General features: G+C 51.4%; 1 protein-coding gene across 3 annotated transcripts in view; it reads left to right on the top strand.

Annotated features, from left to right (window-relative positions):
• Nucleotides 1–15,895, top strand: part of lrrc4ba (leucine rich repeat containing 4Ba) — a 172,011-nt gene that overhangs the window by 88,855 nt on the left and 67,261 nt on the right. Inside the window, exon 1 of one of the 3 annotated variants that reach the window (XM_070861778.1) lies at nt 10,144–10,272. The exons of the other annotated variants lie outside the window; for them this stretch is intronic. The gene's annotated coding sequence lies outside the window, so the exon portion shown is untranslated. Of the gene's footprint in view, nt 1–10,143; nt 10,273–15,895 lie in introns of those variants that run through there. 3 annotated transcript variants of the gene reach the window in all.

Genomic DNA, 15,895 nt, shown 5'->3' with positions numbered 1-15,895 from the left:
TTGTCTAGTTTGACTACAAACACCCTACTCCCTTCTTTAGCTATCACCGTGCCCGCGATCCACTTGGGACCATGTCCATAGTTTAGCACATACACAGGGTCATTCATATCAATTTCCCGTGACACAGTGGCGCGACCATCGTTTACATTTTGTTGCTGCCACCTGCTCTCTACCTGATCATGCAGGTTGGGGTGAACCAGCGAGAGTCTGATTTTAAGTGTCCTTTTCATGAGTAGGTCAGCTGGGAGCAACCCTGTGAGTGAGTGGGGTCTTGTGCGATAGCTGAGCAGTACTCGGGACAGGCGGGTTTGGAGTGAGCCTTCTGTGACACGTTTAAGGCTCTGTTTGATTGGTTGTACTGCCCGCTCTGCCTGCCCATTGGAGGCTGGTTTAAACGGGGCCGAGGTGACATGTTTGATCCCATTGCGGGTCATGATTTCTTTAAATTCGGCACTGGTGAAACATGGCCCGTTGTCACTGACCAGTATGTCAGGCAGGCCGTGGGTGGCAAACATGGCCCTCAGGCTTTCAATGGTGGTGGTGGCGGTGCTTCCCGACATTATTTCACATTCAATACATTTTGAAAAAGCATCCACCACCACCAGGAACATTTTACCGAGAAACGGGCCCGCATAGTCGACATGGATCCTCGACCATGGTCTGGAGGGCCAGGACCACAAACTTAGTGGTGCCTCTCTGGGCGCGTTGCTCAACTGAGCACACACGCTGCATTGCCATACACAGGACTCTAAGTCAGAGTCGATACCGGCCACCACACGTGGGATCTGGCTATCACTTTCATCATTACTATACCCGGGTGTGTGCTGTGGAGATCCGAGATGAACGTTTCCCTGCCCTTTTTGGGTAGCACTACGCGGTTACCCCACAACAGGCAGTCTGCCTGAATGGACAGCTCATCCTTTCGCCGCTGGAATGGCTTGATTAGCTCTTGCATTTCAATGGGGATGCTGGCCCAGCTCCCATGCAGTACAGTTTTTTACTAGGGACAGCAGAGGATCTTGGCTGGTCCAAGTCCTGATCTGGCGGGCTGTGACAGGTGATTTATCATTTTCAGACGCTTCCATGACCATCAACAAGTCTGCGGGCTGCACCACCATCAACAAGTTTGCAGGCCGCGCCATTTCCACCCCCGTGGTGGGCAATGTTAGCCGACTGAGAGCATCCGCACAGTTCTCGGTGCCTGGCCTGTGGCGGATGGTATAGTTATACGCTGATAGCGCGAGTGCCCACCTTTGTATGCGGGCTGAGGCATTAGTATTTATCCCCTTGTTTTCAGCGAACAGGGATATGAGGGGCTTGTGATCGGTTTCCAGCTCAAATTTGAGGCCAAACAGGTACTGATGCATTTTCTTTACCCCGAACACACACGCTAATGCCTCTTTCTCAATTATGTTGTAGGCCCTCTCGGCCTTAGACAAGCTCCTGGAGACATAGGCGACAGGTTGCAACTTTCGCGCAACGTTAGCTTGTTGTAATACACACCCGACTCCATACGACGACGCATCACATGCTAGTACAAGTCTTTTATACGGGTTATACAATACAAGCAGCTTGTTGGAGCATAAAATGTTTCTGGCTTTCTCAAAAGCAATGACTTGTTTTTTTCCCCATACCCAGTTCTCAACTTTACGCAATAACACATGTCGAGGCTCTAAGAGGGTGCTTAACCCCGGTAGGAAGTTACCAAAATAATTGAGGAGTCCCAGAAATGACCGCAGCTCCGTGACATTCTGTGGCCTGGGCGCGTTCCTGATAGCCTCTGTCTTGGCGTCAGTGGGCCAAATGCCGTCCGCCGCGATCTTTCTCCCCAAAAACTCCACTTCTGTTGCCATGAAGACGCATTTTGACCTCTTCAGCCGCAGCCCTACGCGATCCGGTCGCTGGAGGCCCTCCTCCAGGTTTTGTAGGTGCTCGACGGTGTCCCGACCCGTGACCAATATCTCGTCCTGAAAAACCATCGTGCGAGGTACCGACTTGAGTAGGCTCTCCATGTTTCTCTGGAAGATCGCTGCAGCCGACCGAATTCCAAACGGGCATCTGTTGTAGATGAACAGTCCCTCGTGCGTGTTGATGCAGGTGAGGCCCTTCGAAGACTCTTCCAGCTCCTGCGTCATGTCGGCTGAAGTCAGGTCGAGCTTGGTGAACATCTTGCCTCCTGCCAGCGTTGCAAATAGGTAGTCTGCCTTAGGTAGCGAGTATTGGTCCTGTAGCGAGAAACGATTAATAGTTACTTTATAATCGCCGCAAATCCTGACCGTGCCATCACTTTTGAGTGCTGGAACAATCGGGATGGCCCACTCGCTGAATTCCACTGGGGAGATGATGCCCTCGCATTGCAGCCTGTCCAGCTCGATTTCCACTCTCTCCCTCATCAGGTCAGGTACCGCTCGCGCCTTGTGGTGAATGGGTCGTGCCTCTGGGACCAAGTAGATCTGCACCTTCGCCCCGGGAAAGTTTCCAATGCCTGGCTCAAAAAAGGAAGGAAATTTGTGAAGAATCTGGGTACATGAGGACTCATCGACATGTGATAGTGCTCGGATGTCATCCCAGTTCCAGCGGATTTTGCCCAGCCAGCTCCTTCCAAGCAGTGTGGGGCCATCACCCGGGAGAATCCAGAGTGGCAGTTCGTGCACCGTGCCCTCGTAGGTGACCTAGACCATGGCGTTGCCCAGGACAGTGATGAGCTCTTTGGTGTACGTTCTCAGTTTCGTATGGATGGGGCTCAGGGCTGGTCTGAGTGCCTTATTGCACCACAGTCTCTCAAACATCTTTTTACTCATGATGGATTGGCTAGCACCAGTGTCCAGTTCCATGTCTATGGGTAAGCCATTCAATTTTACATTTAGCATTATAGGAGGACATTTCGTCGAAAATGTGTGCACTCCGTGTACTTCAGCATCTGCCTCCTCTCTCTGACACTCAAAATTGCTTTGATCCACCATGGACCGATCTTCCTCTGCCACGTGGTGGTTAGCAGGTTTCGCAGAGCTTGCAGCTCGTCTGCAAGCTCGTTGGAGGTCCCCCATTGTTCCACAGCTCTTGCAAACATACCCTTTGAAGCGGCATGAATAGGCTGAATGGAAGCCTCCACAACGCCAACAAGGTGTGAATTGCCTTGCATTCATCCTTTGCTGCGGACTCTGAGTCAGCTGGGTCACCCGAGGCCTGCTGGCAGTTGCAGACTCATGGTTTCTGCCCTGTACATTTCTGCTCGCAAACACAGTTCCAGTTAATTTATGAACATTGCTAGCACTTGTGTGCTGAGAGTTATCTTTGGTGTTATCACGGGTGGACATAAACGCCTGAGCTATCGTAATCGCCTTACTGAGGGATGGTGTCTCTACAGTCAAAAGTTTTCGTAGGATGGTCTCGTGGCCAATGCCCAGTACAAAAAAGTCTCTGAGCATTTGCTCCAGGTAGCCATCAAACTCACATTGTTCTGCAAGTCGCCTTAGCTCGGCAACGTAGCTCGCCACTTCCTGACCTTCAGATCGCTGGCACGTGTAGAACCGATACCTCGCCATCAGCACACTCTCCCTCGGGTTAAGATGCTCCCGAACCAGTGTACCCAGCTCCTCATATGACTTATCTGTGGGTTTCACCAGAGCCAGAAGATTCTTCATGAGGCTGTAGGTCGGTGCCCCGCAGACCGTGAGGAGGACCACTCTCCTTTTTGCAGCGCTTCCTTCTCCGTCCAGCTCGTTGGCTACAAAGTACTGGTCTAGCCGTTCGACATAGGATTCCCAGTCCTTACCCTCCGAGAACTTCTCCAGGCTGCCCACAGTTTGCTGCATCTTTGCGTTGGATTCGTATACTCATCGGCAGTTATTGTGTTCCTAATACAGATGAGACTGCACACAGAGAGGTTAAAGTAATAGTGACCTCAGTCTTTATTCAGACAGTCCAGAGTGAGGAACAGGCCTTGGGGGCCGGCTTATATACAGTGCTCCCAAGGGATGCTGGGATCCCTTGTGACTTCAAGGGATGTGCTCCCTGGTGGCAGAACATGGGAGTGCATGCTTTACAGATACTCAACAGAATGAAAGAAAGACTTGCATTTCTATAGCGTCTTTCACGACCACCGGACGTCTCAAAACACTTTACAGCCAATGAAGTACTTTTGGAGTGTGGTTGCTGTTGTAATGTAGGAAACGCAGCAGCCAATCTGCGCACAGCAAGCTCCCACAAACAGCAATGTGATAATGACCAGATAATCTGTTTTAGCGATGTCGATTGATGGATAAATATTGGCCCCAGAACACTGGGGAGAACTCCCCTGCTTTTCTTCGAAATAGCACCCTGGGATATTTTATGCCCCGTGATCTGTTCTGATTTTACCAGGTGGACAACAGAGACCGATTTGGACAAGTAGGATTCTAAAGTGTGGTATTAGGGATAAAACAAGCAAATAATCTTAGGAGCAATAACATTTTGAGAATAGTAAAAACAAATAAAAATAAATGAAGAGAATAGTGAAGAAGAAAGAAAGAGAGAGAGCGAGAGAAAGAAAGACTTGCATCTATATAGCGCCAATGAAGCAGTGACAGGATTGATCCAAGTCAGCATAGATTTATGAAAGGGAAATCATGCTTGACAAATCTAGAATTTTTTGAGGATGTAACTAGTAGAGTGGACAAGAGAGAACTAGTGGATGTGGTGTATTTGGACTTTCAAAAGGCTTTTGACAAGGTCCCACACAAGAGATTGGTGTGCAAAATTAAAGTACATGGTATTGGGGGTAATGTATTGACGTGGATAGAGAACTGGTTGGCAGACAGGAAGCAGAGAATGGGAATAAATGGGTCATTTTCAGGATGGCAGGCAGTGACTAATGGGATACCGCAAGGTTCAGTGCTAGGACCCCAGCTCTTTACAATCTACATTAATGATTTAGGGAATCGAATGTAATATCTCCAAGTTTTCAGATGACCCTAAGCTGGGTGGCAGTGTGAGCTGTGAGGAGGATGCTAAGAGGCTGCAGGGTGACTTGGACAGGTTAGGTGAGTGGGCAAATGCATGGCAGATGCAGTATAATGTACATAAATGAGGTTATCCACTTTGGTGGCAAAAACAGGAAGGCAGAATATTATCTGAATGGTGACAGATTAGGAAAAGGGGAGGTGCAACGAGACCTGGGTGTCATGGTACATCAGTCATTGAAGGTTGGCATGCAGGTACAGCAGGTGGTGAAGAAGGCAAATGGCATGTTGGTCTTCATAGTGAGAGAATTTGAGTATAGGAGCAGCGAGGTCTTACTACAGTTGTACAGGGCCTTGGTGAGGCCACACCTTGAATATTGTGTGCAGTTTCTGAGGAAGGACATTCTTGCTATTGAGGGAGTGCAGCAGACTTGATTCCCGGAATGGCAGGACTGACATATGAAGAAAGACTGGATCGACTAGGCTTATATTCATTAGAATTTAGAAGAATGAGAGGGGTTCTCATAGAAACATATAAAATTCTGACGAGATTGGACAGGTTAGATGCAGGAAGAATGTTCCCGATGTTGGGGAAGTCCAGAACCAAGGGTCACAGTCTAAGGATAAGGGGTAAGCCATTTTCTCTCCTCCGCTCGGCTAACTCGGGCAGGCAGTCGGTTCCAACGTCGAAAGTACTTCCATTTAGAAAGAAAGACTTGTGTTTATATAGCGCCTTTCGCGACCACCAGATGTCTCAAAGCGCTTTACAGCCAATGAAGTACTTTTGGATTGTAGTCACTGTTGTAATGTGAGAAATGCAGCAGCCAATTTGCGCACAGCAAGCTCCCACACACAGCAATGTCAAAAAGACCAGATAATCTACTTTTTTGTGATGTTGATTGAGGGATAAATATTGACCCCAGGGATAACTCCCCTGCTCTTCTTCAAATAGTAGCCGTGGGATATTTTACATCCACCTGAGAGAGTAGATGGGGTTAACATAGCCATTTAGGACCGAGATGAGGAGAAACTTCTTCACCCAGAGAGTGGTGAACCTGTGGAATTCTCTACCACAGAAAGTAGTTGAGGCCAATTCACTAAATATATTCAAAAGGGAGTTAGATGAAGTCCTTACTACTCGGGGGATCAAGGGTTATGGCGAGAAAGCAGGAAGGGGGTACTGAAGTTTCATGTTCAGCCATGAACTCATTGAATGGCGGTGCAGGCTAGAAGGGCTGAATGGCCTGCTCCTGCACCTATTTTCTATGTTTCTATGTTTCTAACATCTCAACCGAATGATGGCACCTCCGACAGTGTGCTGCTCCCTCAGCACTGCACTGGAGTGTCAGCCTGGATTTTTGTGCTTATGTTCCTGGAGTGGGACTTGAACCCACAACCTTCTGACTCAGAGGCGAGGGTGCTGCCCACTGAGTCACGGCTGACACAATACCTGGAATACTGTGCGCAATTCTGGGCACCACACCTTAGGAAGTATATGCTGGAGGGAGTGCAGCGTAGATTTACCAGAATGATACCCGGACTCCAAGGGTTAAGTTATGAGAAAAGATTACATGAATTAAGGTTGTATTCCCTCGAATTTAGAAGGTTAAGGGGTGATCTGATCGAAGTTTTCAAGATATTAAGGTAGTTAGGTTAGATAGAGAGAGAGACTATTCCCGCTGGTTGGGGAGCCTAGGACTAGGGGCAGAGTCTAAACATTAGAGCCAGACCTTTCAGGAGTGAAATTAGGAAACACTTCGACACACACAGGGTGATAGAGGTTTGGAACTCTCTTCTGCAAGTGGCTGGATCAACTGTGAATCTTAAATCAGAGATTGATAGCTTTCTGTTAACCACAGGTATTGAGGGATATGGGCCAAAGGCGGGTAGATGGAGTTAGGTCATGATTCCATTGAATGGTGGAACAGGCTCGAGGGGCTGAATGGCCTCCTGTTCCTTTTTGTTTGGTGCTATAATCGCAGAGGGTGGGGGGGGAGACGGGGGTGAGGTGGGGGAGGGGGAAACAGGGTGTGTGGGGGTGGGAGAGACGGGTGGGGGGATGCGGGGCAGGTGGGGGGGGGCGAGACGGAGGGCTGGAGGTGGGAGAGATAGGGCAGTGAGGGGGGAGAGACATGGGGATGAGGGTGGGGGAGATGGGTGGAGAGACGGGGGAGTTCGGGGTGGCAGAGGTGGGGGGAGAGATGGGGGTGGTGAGGGGAGAGATGGGGGGTGATGGGGGTGGTGGGGGGGAGAGATGGGGGGGTGGTGGGGGGGAGAGATGGGGGTGTGGTGGGGGGAGAGATGGGTGGGGGGGAGTGGGGAGGGAGAGGTGGGGGGAGTGGGAGGGAAAGGTGGGGGGAGTGGGGGGGAGAGGTGGGGGGAGTGGGGGGAGTGGGGGGGAGAGGTGGGGGGAGTGGGGAGGGAGAGGTGGGGTGGGGTGGGTGGGGGGGAAGAGATGGGGAGGGAGAGGTGGGGTGGAAGAGATGGGGAGGGAGAGGTGGGGTGGGTGGGTGGGGGGGAAGAGATGGGAAGGGAGAGGTGGGGTGGGTGGGGGGGAAGAGATGGGGAGGGAGAGGTGGGGTGGGTGGGGGGAAAGAGATGGGGAGGGAGAGGTGGGGTGGGTGGGGGGAAAGAGATGGGGAGGGAGAGGTGGGGTGGGTGGGGGGGAAGAGATGGGGTGGGGAGGGAGAGGTGGGGTGGGTGGGGTGGGGGTGTGGGGAGGGAGAGGTGGGGTGGGTGGGGGGGAAGAGATGGGGTGGGGGGGTGGGGAGGAAGAGGTGGGGGGGGAAGAGATGGGGTGGGGTGGGTGGGGGGGAAGAGATGGGGTGGGGGGGTGGGGAGGGAGAGGTGGGGGGGTGGGCTGGTGGGGGAGAGACGGGGGGGTGTGGAGAGAGAGACTGGGGGGAGAGACGAGGGGGGTGTGGGGGGAGAGACGAGGGGGGTGTGGAGGGAGAGACGGGGGAGGGGTGTGGAGGGAGAGACGGGGGGGGGAGCTGATGGGGGGGTGGGGGAGAGACGGGGGGCTGGTGGAGGGAGAGACGGGGGGGGGAGCTGGTGGGGGGTGGGGGAGAGATGGGGGGGTGGGGGAGAGATGGGGGGCTGGTGGGGGGAGAGACGGGGAGGGGGTGGGGAGGGAGAGACGGGGAGGGGGTGGGGAGGGAGGGAGGGAGAGACGGGGGGCTGGTGGGGGAGAGATGGGGGGGTGGGGGAGAGACGGGGGGCTGGTGGGGGGAGAGACGGGGAGGGGGTGGGGAGGGAGAGACGGGGAGGGGGTGGGGAGGGAGGGAGGGAGAGACGGGGGGCTGGTGGGGGAGAGATGGGGGGGTGGGGGAGAGACGGGGGGCTGGTGGGGGGAGAGACGGGGAGGGGGTGGGGAGGGAGAGACGGGGAGGGAGAGACGGGGAGGGAGGGAGGGAGAGACGGGGGGCTGGTGGGGGGAGAGAGACGGGGGGCTGGTGGGGGGAGAGACGGGGAGGGAGAAACGGGGAGAAGGTGGGGGTGAGAAAGAAGGGGGGGAGAGACAGGGAGGTGGGAGAAAAAGGGGGCTTTGAGGGGGGGAGAGACGGGAGGGTTTGGGGGGGGAGAGGCAGGGTGGAGAGACAGGGGGGTGGGGGTGAGAAAGAAGGGGGGGTTTGGGGAGGTGTTGGAGGGGGGGGAGAGACTGGGTGTGTGGGGGGGAGACGGTGGGGTGGGGTAGCCGGGGGTGTGTGGGGGGGAGACGGTGGGGTGGGGTAGCCGGGGGTGTGTGGGGGGGCGGTGGCGAAGGACTCCCATCAGAAACCGAAGCAATGCCAACCTGCCTGTCCTTTCTGAAAAGGAACAATTGTGTCAGCACTCGCAGGGTTAAGGGTTAGATCTCGGAAACACGGCTCCCGTGGTGTTGGGAATCACTAAAGCAGCGAGCTAGCAGACAGAACTGGGTGCTGGCAGAGGCTGCCAGTGCGGTGCGGAGGGAAAGAACTGAGGGCTCTTTTGCTTTGGGTTGTGGGGATGGGGGGGGGGAGGGGGGGGGTTTGGGTGTCCTTAAATATATATATTTTTTTTTTTTCTTCTTCTAGTTGAAAGAGTAGGGAGGGAGCAGGAAGGTGGCGATGTGGGTCTGTGCTTCTCAACGCGGGCTGCTAACCATCTCCTGGACCCTGCTAATCCAATTGGCCAATCGCTGCCAAGATGATGGTCTCTAATTAGATACTCGCATTTTTATGTATCGAAGTGAGAAGAGAGGGAGAGAGATTCTATGCATTGAAGGAGGGCTCCCCTCTCCTCCGTCTCAGCCAGTCGAAGTGGATCTATATATATATATATATATTTTGTTTTTCCTCGTGCAATCTGTAGCAATCCAGAAATTGTGTGAGAGAGCCCATTTTTATCCTCCACCCTCCCGGTTTGAGGACTGGACGGATCTGGGGACTGAGAGAGAGAGAGAGAGAGACAGACAGACGGTCACAAAGCCTGCCGGACTGCTTCGCCGCGATCTAAACGGAGACAATTTAATGCCCCGCGGGGTTCTACCTGTTATTCGGGAAGAAAGGAATCGTCTGAAGGTTAAAGGAAAGGAGGTGTGACACAGAAAATGGATTATGTTGCCGGCTGCTGCAGCCAGTGCGGATTGATTTAGAGAGGGGGGGGGGGGGGAGAATACATAAAGAAAAGGCAAAAGGAGAAGGGGAAGAATAGGTAGCGAGGGAAGGAACTTGCAGCTGAGAAATACCCGCACTGCCGTGTGACTGGAAATCTTAATAGGCTGACAAAGGGGAGATTATTCTATTAACAAAAGGCCGAGAGAGCACACCACACTGAATAGGGTCCCATTGCAGGGTCTGAATCAACGGGGGGCGGGGGGGGGGGAGAGAGAGAGACCAGAAATAGAGAGAGAGAGAGAGAGACTCAGTTAGAGCCATTGCTGCAATTGTTCAAAGTGTCAACGGGAGAAAGCAAGTGAGACCATCTCTCTCTCTCTTCGTCTGTCTCTCCTCAAGAACAAACGGGACTTGGACTGTCCAGATCTGATTGATTGACTGACTTCTTTTGAAATTCCCTCTCCCCCCCACCACCCCCTCCCTCTCTCTTGAAATTATCTCTTTTTTTATTATATATATATATTGGTGTTGGAAGGTGTGGTGGGGGAGGGAGGAGAGGCTTTGGACAGATGCTGGTTGACGGTCGCTGTGGATTTGAGGTTCTTGCTGCTGCTGCCATCGACACTGTGACTGGGCGGAGAAGGGATTTTTTTTTTCTTCTTCTTCTGCTTCCTATCCCTGTTGTGAGGAGATGGAAGGAGGCGGAATAAATCAGAGGCTTTTCATGGGAGACCAGGAGCAGCGAGGAGAGGGTGAGTGGTTTCCATGGTGATTGTGGGGGTGGGGAAGGGGGCTTGTGTTTTTTTTTTGGGGGGGGGGAGGATTGGGGGGGGTTGCTGGTGAGTGGCCATTGGTGTTTTGGAGGGAGGGATAGGGAGCCAAGAAAGAGACCGTGAAAGGAATTCTACATATTTTTTTTTAATGAAAACGCTAATCGTCAATGAAAGGGTGATGGAAAACCCATTCAATAAGCAACTTTCCAAAGGGATTTGGATAAATGCTTGAAGTGAAGACATTTGCAGGGCTGTGGGGAAAGAGTGGGACTCGTTGGCTAGCTCTTTCAAAAAGCGGGCACAGGCTTGATGGGGCAAATGGCCTCCTGCTGTGCTCTAAGATGCTATGATTTAACTAAAGTTCAACGTGCAACCCAGTAGGTATCAGTGAGAGCAAGAGTCCTGGGTGTTTCTTCCCCCCCCCCCCCCCCGCATCGTTACCCTTGGGGGTGCGAAGGCCAATTCTGGGCTCAAAGTTTTTATTTATTGGTCTCTCTCAAATATCCATAATATAATTTACATTTACTTTAGGCCTTAGAAACATAGAAAATAGGTGCAGGAGTAGGCCATTCGGCCCTTCGAGTCTGCACCACCATTCAATAAGATCATGGCTGATCATTCAACTTCAGTAGCCCATTCCTGCTTTCTCTCCATACCCTTTGATCCCTTTAGCTGTAAGGGCCACATCTAACTCCCTGTTGAATATATCCAATGAACAGAGGACTCCGGGCGCTGCCTAAAACGGACAAGGTTGAGGGAATGGATGCCGGGACAGAGTGGGAGAGGAGGTTAGGTGGTCTCCAAAGGAGGATGGGGAGAGGTGGACCGGCGGCAAGGTTTAAGGAGAGAGTGTCGGAGAACCGGACTGACCAATGGTTAGGGTCAAAGGGCGGGCGAGGGTTCAGAGGTCAGGAGCGTGCAGGCAGGGGAGATGAGGCCGGAGGAGGTTGCATGTGGCAGAGGTTGGGTGGAGGAGTCCGGGGAGGCACAATGGACCGAATGGCCTCCTTCTGTGCCGTGTCATTCTATGATGAGACTTGCGGAAGTATAAGCGAGTGGACGAAGGGCTCGATTATGGAGAGAGAGAGAGAGAGAGAGAGGGAGGGGGATGACCTGGAGGTAATGAGAGGCGATAAAGAAAGGGGAATAAAAGAATAACATCAGACAAAGCAGCACAGGCCAACTGAAAAACATAAAGAACAAGAATAAGAAGAGAGGGGAAGAATTTGGGCAACAATTAAGATAGTGATGTAATAATAGAGCTCCCCCTACTGGACTACTGCTCCACCTAGTGGACTACTGTGATAATGCAACTACTGATGTATAAACAATAAAAGCATCATGTGGCAAGTCACATGATAATCATGTTCCTGTAGCGCCATCTTATGTATAGTGTGCTTTAGTAAAGAATATATCACAAGCGACACAATGTGCGCGAACACAGAAGAATAGTGCACGCAGGATAAGGGGTAAGCCATTTAGGACCGAGATGAGGAGAAACTTCTTCACTCAGAGAATTGTGAACCTGTGGAATTCTCTACCACAGAAAGTTGTTGAGGCCAGTTCGTTAAACATATTCAAAAGGGAGTTAGATGTGGTCCTTATGGCTAAAGGGATCAAGGGGTATGGAGAGAAAGCAGGAATGGGGTACTGAAGTGAATGATCAGCCATGATCTTATTGCAGGCTTGAAGGGCCGAATGGCCAACTCGTGCACCGAATTTCTATGTTTCTATGAAACCAAAAAGAAGGAGAAACAGAGAAGTGACAAGAAAGGGCGGACAGGAGTGAATTTAACACCGACAGAGTATAAGAACATAAGAAATAGGAGCAGGAGTAGGCCATAAGGCCCCTTGAGCCTGCTCCGCCATTTAATAAGATCATAGCTGATCTGATCATGGACTCAGCTCCACTTCCCTGCCCGCTCCCCATAATCCCTTATCCCCTTATCGTTTAAGAACCGTCTATTTCTGTCTTAAATTTATTTAATGTCCCAACTTCCACAGCTCTCTGAGGCAGCGAATTCCACAGATTCACAACCCTCTGAGAGAAGAAATTTCTCCTCGTCTCAATTCTAAATGGGCAGCCCCTTATTCTAAGTAGACAATGAGAAAGGCAGAGGACAGACAGCAGAGAGAGGCAAGAGTGAGGACAGTGGAGAGAAATGAGGAAGTTGAGCAGAAATAACAGAAGTACAAAGCAAATAGTGTGATCCCAGAAATGCGAGGGTTTACCTATCAGGAAAGGATGATCAGGCTGGATCTCTTTTCTCTTGAAAAACGGCGGCTGAGGGGGTGATGTAATAGGGGTCTTTAAAATGATGAAAGGTTCCGATAGAGTGGATACAGAGAGAGTGTTTCCACTTGTGGGGAAGAGCATAACTAGAGGTCATCAATATAAGATAGTCACCAAGAAATCCAATGGGGAATTCAGGAGAAACTTCTTCACCAGAGAGTGGTGAGAATGTGGAACTCGCTGCCACAGGGAGGGGTTGAGGCGAATAGTGTCGATGCATTTAAGGGGAGGCTAGACAAGGATATGAGGGAGAAGGGAATAGAGGGTTATGCTGATAGATTTAGATGGGGAAAGACGGGAGGAGGCTCGAGTGGAGCATAAACGCCAGCATGGACTGGTTGGGCCCAATGGCCTGTTTCTGAGCCGTATATTCCGTGTAATCCTGCGTAAAGCAGATGAGACAGAAAAGTTAATGAGTAGTGTAGGGGACACCGAGGGATAGGTGCCCAAGGGAGAAACAGCTAAGAGCGAAAGACAGACAGAAAGCAAGAGGAAGTAGGGTGGGTGACTGAAGTTTGAAGTCAGCCTGGGATGGAATTGGACGGTGTGAATCTGAGGTTACCAACCCCCCAGGGATCGCCCTGGGGTCTCCGGGAATGAAACATCACCCGGGCACCACCTCCAGCAAACCTGGAGCAAACTTATTGGGGCATGAAGAGAAAAAAAATGTTTTTTTTCTTTCATTTACTTTGAATACTTTCATTTATTAGTTATAAGAATATTGGCGATGGAGGTGGACCAATTGACTGGCAGGCCAGAAACAGCCAAATTGGGTAAAGTGGAGACTGTCGGCTTTCCGATTGCGGAGGAGATGCGTGGCGAGGATTGGCTTGTTGTGTGACCAATGGCGGGAGTGTTGGGGCGGGGCATGCGGGCTCACGTGACAATACCTCGCGGAATACGTCTTACGGGAGTTGGCAACCTGTTGTGGGCCTTAATTGTAATCTCAATATTTTGTTTCTCTTCCTGCCTATCTCTTAGCTTTTACTAAGCTAACAACTTGCATTTATATAGCGCCTTTAATGTAGTAAAATGTCTCAAGGCGCTTCACGGGAACGTTATCAAACGAAATCTGATACCGAGCCGCATAAGGAGATGTTAGGGGCAGGTGACCAAAAGCTTAGTCACAGAGGTAGATTTTAAGGAGTGTCTTGAAGGAGGAGAGAGAGGTCGAGAGGTATAGGGAGGGAGTTCCAGAGCTTAGGGCCCAGGCAGCTGAAGGCACGGTCACCGATGGTTGAGCGATTATAATCGGATGCTCAAGAGGAGCGGCATAGATCTCGGGCTTGTGGGGCTGGAGGAGGTTACAGTGATAGGGAGGGGCAAGGCCATGGAGGGATTTGAAAGCAAGGATGAGAAATGTAAAATTGAGGCGTTGCCGGACCAAGACCTGTCCTAGTGGAAAGAAAGAAAAACTTGCATTTCTATAGCGCCTTTCATGATCTAAGGATGTCCCAAAGTGCTTTACAGCCAATGAAGTGTAGGCACTGTTGTAATGTTTGAAACACGGCAGCCAATTTGCCCACAGCAAGCTCCCACAAACAGCAATATGATATTGACCGGATGATTTGTTTTTTCGCAGGCCAGCGAGCTTGTTTACCAGTTACTGTTCTGTTGTTGTCTACTAAGCTATGGTTTCGATTAACATAGAAACATAGAAAATAGGTGCAGGAGCAGGCCATTCGGCCCTTCGAGCCTGCACCACCATTCAATATGATCCTGGCTGATCATGCAACTTCAGTACCCCACTTCTGCTTTCGCTCCATACCCCTTGATCCCTTTAGCCGTAAGGGCCACATCTAACTCCCTTTTGAATATATCCAACGAACTGGCCTCAACAACTTTCTGTGGTAGATAAAGAAAAAGAAAACTACTCACCAATCAACCACTTACCCTCTTGGCTGTGACATCACACTTCGATTGCTTTTAATGCTCTCAGTGAAGCCAAACCAGAAGGTGAGGCCAAACAGGAAGTGGGAAAAGTGTGAGGGAGTCAACTCTTGAGAGACAATTTGAGAGTGAGCAGAGGCACCTCCTGGCCTAGTGCAAAGAAAGAACGAAAGAACTTGCATTTCTATAGCGCCTTTCACGATCTGAGGACATCCCAAAGCACTTTACAGCCAATGAAGTGTAGTTGCTCTTGTAACTTGGAAACGCGGCAGCCAAATTGTGATAATGACCAGATAATCTGTTTTTATTTAGCGATGTTGGTTGAGGGATAAATATTGGCCCCAGGACACCGGGGAGAACTCCCCTACTCTTCTTCAAAGTAATGTCGTTGGATCTTTTACATCTCTCCTCCGCCAGTGCGGCGCTCCCTCAGCACTGCACTGGGAGTGTCAGCTTAGGTTTATGGTGCGCAAGCCCTTTGGAGCGAGACTTGAACCCACAACCTTCTGACTCCGAGGCAAGAGTGCTGCCCACTGAGCCGGGTGCAGGACACAGCGCTGCGGATTGGAAAGTTCCAGGTTTGATTCTCGATCTGCGCTCTGCGAGTAGGCCTCCAGTTGAGGAATCAGTTGGGGGTTCTACGCTTGGCCGCTGTTCCACTGCATTAGGTCAGAGATGCTCCTGATTTCTATCCAATAAGCTGTCGCTAGGCGATGCGCACGATGCGGATAGCAGGCGAGGACTCAGCTGTGAGGCCCTCCACAGTCAAATACCCTACTGTTCACTCTCCTGCCTCGGGCATGAAGAAAGGCCACTTCAGCAATGTGCTGGAGGGGCCATTCATGTCAGTGGCAACAATTGCCCCGTGAGAGTTAGAGCCATTCAGGAAAAAGAGGGAAGGGAATAGAGTCCCAACCGAACCCCTGACCCCAAATCTAGATCAGAACGCTTAACCCCACCCCCGCCCCCAGCCCCTCTGGTTAGCTCCTGTTAGCCAGATTTTGGGGCTTGCAGCAAGTCTGCTGAAGTCCTCATCCATGCCTTTGTTACCTCTAGCCCTGACCATTCCAGCGCACTCCTGGCCGGCCTCCCACATCCTACCCTACGTAAACTAGAGGTGATCCAAAACTCGGCTGCCCCATGTCCTAACTCACACCGAGTCCCGCTCACCCATCACCCCCTGTGCTCGCTGACCTACATTGGCTCCTGGTTAAGCAGCGCCTCGATTTCAAAATTCTCATCCCTGTTTTCAAATCCCACCATGGCCCTCGCCCCTCCCTTTCTCTGTAATCTCTTCCAGCCCCACAATCCCCCGAGATGCCTGCGCTCCTCTAATTCTGCCCTCCTGCGCATCCCTGTTATAATCGCTCAACCATCGGTGGCCGTGCCTTCTGTTGCCTGGGCCCCAAGCTCTGGAAC

This window comes from Pristiophorus japonicus, chromosome 19 (genome assembly GCF_044704955.1).
Source record: "Pristiophorus japonicus isolate sPriJap1 chromosome 19, sPriJap1.hap1, whole genome shotgun sequence".
In the NCBI taxonomy this organism is placed as follows: Eukaryota; Metazoa; Chordata; class Chondrichthyes; family Pristiophoridae; genus Pristiophorus; species Pristiophorus japonicus.
This window is presented reverse-complemented; position numbering and strand designations above follow the sequence as displayed.